The following is a 5,494-nucleotide window of genomic DNA, read 5'->3' on the forward strand; positions in this document are numbered from 1 at the left end:
CCAAAGGAAAAATACAAACATCTCAAACCTTTCAATCATAGTCAGTGCTCCTCCCATTTCTTCCTTTTAAAGTAACATCTTGTAAAAACATGCTTTCCGTGATAGATTGAGACAGGTCCGCTGTTAATGTTTACATAGAAACGGCTGTGTTGTTGTTGGTTATTTATTAAAGTATTATGAATAAAAAGCCTCCAAGTCATTTTATTTTAATCTACGAAGAACAGTTATTTATCCATGAAAGCTCTTTCAGTCTGAGTGGAATGACTGCTCAATTTCAGATGCCTGCAAGTTTGTGGTTACGTACATCCTAATGTACCAAGAAACATTTTGGCAACAGATATTTCGCAGGCATGTTATTCTCTGCTGGAAGAGACCAGCTGAGTATCACATTCTTTACTCAGGGCCTCTAACATCTTAAGTTTTTTTGCTCCTGCCAGAGCAGTATTAACAAACGATAGCTAGAAAGCAAGTCTGCAATCCTATTTTCAAGAATGCATAATTACTTTCGCTCTGAATTCTAAGTTTGAATTTATCATGTTTCTTAGTTTAGGCAATGAACTGTTTTTTTTCTGTGCTACTGTCAGTCAGGCATTTGCCTCCTCTTGGCTTCAGTCCTTTGCTTTTGTTCTGTAATGGAACATAAAGCATTTTCTTTATTAACGCTTTTCAATTATTACTGCTCCGGCCCTGCTGATTATGTTGTATTTAACATTTCCCCCAAATTTACAGCAACAGAACAGGAATCAGCATTGAGCAGTAATAAAGCACGCAGCCTACATTTAAAAAAAAAAAAAATCCTAAACATTTCTTCTGTGGACACAAATTCTAGTTCTTTTGAAAAGGAGGGTTATTCTTATCCTACATTTTTTAAGGAAATGGAATGGATAATGTAAAATAGTGAATAAGTCTTATTCTATAATGTTTATCTCATTAATTTTTGTAGCCTTGAAGTCTATGACTAGTCCTTCTGCAGTGAGGATTCTTTCCTGTGCCAACTTAGTGCTGAATATTGCCACACAAATACACATTTACTTAGAGAACAATGGAAGGAAGTGCACTTGCCTGAAAAGGTTGCAATATCCCTTTGGTTTCTTGCTTACTTGCTTTGCATTGGAAACAAGAGTACTCCAATTATTTCTACAGACCTTTTCATTTATACCATTGCTCTGATGTAACTAACAGTATAGCTTCACCACTGCCAACCCCTCTACTTTCTCCTATTCCCTGCCTCCATCCCCTTCCCCCTTCCATCAAGCATCTTACTGCATTAGCTGGCACAGGCTTTGTCTACAACTGGAACACTTATAACTAACCCTGATTGAAAAAGTGCCACTGAATGCAGACTCTTACAACTAATGCCAGTTGAAATGGCAAACAAAGGTTAGTGTTTGTGCTGACTGATCAAAATCAACACTTTATGTTTTAACAAAGCTCATACAGGACATAGCGTAGCGCACAGTGCACATCAAGATATCCCCCTCAACCATGTTAATGCAAGGTGTAGGAGAAAAAAATGAAGTTCAGTGAACTCTGTGGCTGGTCAGCATGTCAATTGGGCAGCAACACATGCAGGACTGCTGGACTTGCTCCACATTATATGGACATATCTGTTCAGATTTGCACAAGTACAGACTATTCATGAAAGGTTCTTTTTGAAATGTAGCAATGTGTCATGAAAATCAGATGGTTTCCAGATGCTGCAAATGACGTATATATAAGAGAATAGAGTGTTTATAGAAAAGAGAGTGAAAAATAACCAGACTGGATATTAGGTAAAAGGTTCTTTGGAAGAGGATGGTGGGCATGGAACAGGCTTCCCAGGGCAGTCAGTGATCATGGCCCCACGCTGCAAAATTTTGAGAAATATCTGGACAATGCTGTCAGACATAGGGTTTGAATTTTGGCTGGTCCTGTGTGGAGCCAGGAGTTTGACTCAATGATCCTTGTGGGTCACTTCCAACTCAGGATATTCTATGAGTATGATGACATCAGATATTCATCAGAGTGAAAATTAATAAATGAATGCAGTAAGTTACAATAGGCACTAAAACGGTTTATGAGATCTAATGATAGCAAGTGCAAAAAGTTTGTCCTAGGTTACTACTTCGGCAACATACATGTCATAAGACTGTCAACAAGCTATTACAGCTCAGCAGAAAGCTATTATTGTCAACAAGAACAGTGTTCTGAAACATCAACACCATTCTTCCTTGCAGTGAGAAAGCTGAAAAATCTCTTTGGAACTGCTAATGAAGAGGTAAGGAATGCACAGAACACCGTCGTGTATTGGCACAGTTGTGGGGTGAGATGAAAGAAGATGTCCTTGCAAAATAAGATTTGTGCAGAACAACTGATTAAACAAACTTATTTGCAGGTATGTGGCTGGAGATGCTAGCTTAGCACTTGTGTGCTAAGCTAAGCATCTTGTTTGCTTGACAGCACAAAGATTGATGGACTTTGTCAAAAAGGATACAAAGACAGCTCTAGTTGGGCAAAAAAACAAAGTCTGAATCCAAATTACAAAGTATGTATAAACAAAGGAAATAAAGGGGTTGGGGGGAGGGGGACATGTTTGAGGTGTGCTGAGAAGAATGTGAACCTCAGGTACTCAGATACCTTAGCCAATGGGGAAAGGGTTCACAAGAGTTAGGGTAAAGGCATAAAGAAGGGGCTGTGTCTCCCAATACTTTGAAAGCCTCTACAGGGGGAATAACTCCTGTAGACTCTCCCTTTATTTGAATAAAGAAAGCTAAAAACTTCTCTCTTTTGGGGATAATTAAGCAAGCCTATTGGCGGAAAAATTTCCCCAGCAGGGGAATAAAAGCAGCTAGATTTTCAGACGGCAGACTTTCTGAGAACTTGCAACTACTTTACATGCAGTCCGGGGCCCACCGAGCACGATTATAGCAGACACACCAGATTTGAACTTCCTGATGAAGCTGTGAACGACGTGACCCTGCCTGGCTCTTGGGCTGGCTCTGGACTTGTTGCCAAAGTCAAACTCAGTGCTGTGTTCCAGCCACACAGAAACTCTGTTCCTCTTTCATGTTACTGGAATTAACAAAACTGTCAGAGGCAGGCTCTGATGTATTAACTCAATTGTCTGACATCTCTACACACCCTTCATGCAGCCTGCAGAGCTCAGGCACGCAGCCTCCACCTCCCTTTCTCCAACCCCCAAACTTTCTCCTTAACCCATTCTCTGTATCCCATCATGTCCCAGGTGTGGCTACTTTTGCCTCACTCTCGAAGGAATCATTGCATCCCTGATGTGTTGGAGAGGACAGGCTTACATATCCAGCTTCTTCATGGAGAGCAGCTCAGTGTCCAAGGAAAAGTTGAAGGGGACAGTGTCACAGAATAGCCAATTTGGAAGGGACACACTAGATCCTCAATCTAGCCATTGGGGGCTTCCTTGGAGTGCTGGGCTTCGGCTAGAACAACACTTACGTAGGTGCACATATAATGCACCACATTGATGGCACCTAGAATGGCTTTGGGACCTATCCCCTCCACTCTGCAGTTCCATATGATCCCTGGGGATCAGCAGCTTATCCAGCTGACAGAAAAGGTGCACCAGGCACCTGAAAAGGCTGCAAAGCATGTCAGAGACTAGGAATTGCAAAAGTGCAGCAGTAAGAAGAATCAACAGCATGAATCACAGATTCAGGACAGAGCCTGCCAGCCTGCATACAAAGGGTAGTTGCTGCTTTGCTTATTTATTTTTAAATACATCCTGCTACCATTACAGCATGTATTGTGCAGTGTGGAGAGCTAGGAAGCACAGCATCTATGCTGTGCCCAAGTTGTGCCAAGGGAAAAGCATCATGGCATTTGCTCTAGGCCAGAGGTTAAACGTGGCATCCACAGTGGTTTATTTGGGGAGAAATGGGAAGGAGGTACAGACCTCGACCCCCTGCTGCACAGACATTTGAGGCACCAGATGATACCTGGCAGGACAGTGAGTTTTTTTTTATTTTTATTTATTTATTTATTTATTTTGCAAAGCCTTTACCTTGCGTATTTTCAACTTTGCAGACTTTCTTACTACAAGAGTAACTTACCCACTTGTAAGGAGGTAATGATAAAGATGCTTTTCTTCTAGTTACTGGAAATGCAATTCAGCAAAGCTCTTAATACACGGTGGATTTTAGATGTGCATCTAAGAAACAAGATATTGTTACCCTGCATTACATAAATCTTTCTTCAGGCTCTAGTAGTAATGAGCAAACATCGCTGAGAATGGGACATGCAATGAAACAGAGATCTGGCAATATACTCACACTGGTAGGTGTGGTAGCCCAGATTTTGTCCCTGCTAGACACGATCAGGTCTGCTCCACAAATAACACACCCATTCATTGCACCATTACCCTGTTCTCAGCTATCTAAGCTAGAATTGTAAAACCCCCAGAAGGAAGCAGGATAAAATGCAAACTCCCAGTTTATGCCATTAGCTTATTACACAAAAAAAAAAAACCTGCAAAAACTTCTTTTCCATGCAATAAATTATACGCCACATTCTTGCGATCACTTCGCAAAAAAAGACAAATATTGAACTAACTGTAAGCTGAGGGCAACTAGTAATGCTGCCAACACTGAAGCTTGAATCGTACTGAAATGATCTCACACCTTCACTGGTTTCCAAACAACTGTCATTTAGGATTTAGCTTTTATCCACTCCTGTTTATAAAACAGTATAATTCTTGCACCAGAAATTTGAGTTTCCCATATTTTAGATAGTATTGACAGAAAATGAAATTAATTGTTAGTACCTGTAAAAATGATTTGCCTGTGATGTGTTCTGGCAAAGTAGTGTTTTTTTTACTGAGTTTAAAGCTGCCAAGGTAAAGTCATTAATTTTTCTGAAACGATTTTTAGGTAATAATTAAAAACAAAAACAACAAAAACCAACACATACCTTTTCTTTTAGGTGGCCTCATTTGTTAGCACCATCCCTGAGACAAAGGGATGGCTGACATATTGTCCAGAGAAGGCTAAGGCAGGTCAGAACACTGCATTTTCTTCCCAAAAGCTGAGCACATTGCTTCTCCTGCCACACAGGAGAGGCCCACGTACATTACTTCCAACTTTGCAGCACAGTGCATGTTTGAGCTTTGCACACATTCAAACTACTGCCCATCATGTAAACACTAAAAGTAAAACTGAAGTTTGATTCAGCAGCATGAGAAGAGAAATACTTATGCAAAACTGTGAAAGTAAGAGCAGAATTGAACTGAGGGTTCCCTTCTATAAACTATCTCAAATCTCTGCAAGTCCGTTTTCAAGAGGAATTTAAGCAGATGTAACCAAATAATAAGAGACTAGAGCTCCACTCTTTCTAATGTACCATTTCTTAGCAAAATGATGATGATCAGTACAAGGTGTTCCTTGCCCCGAGGCTTCTCTTTGGACTCACATTCTTCTTAGGCAGTGGTCTGACACACTCGCCCTGGCAAAAAAAAATGGGAAAAAAAAACAAAACACAATAAAAA

Source organism: Centrocercus urophasianus, unplaced genomic scaffold, assembly GCF_019232065.1.
Source record: "Centrocercus urophasianus isolate 14NV4802_14NV808 unplaced genomic scaffold, USGS_Curo_1.0 seq_11, whole genome shotgun sequence".
In the NCBI taxonomy this organism is placed as follows: Eukaryota; Metazoa; Chordata; class Aves; order Galliformes; family Phasianidae; genus Centrocercus; species Centrocercus urophasianus.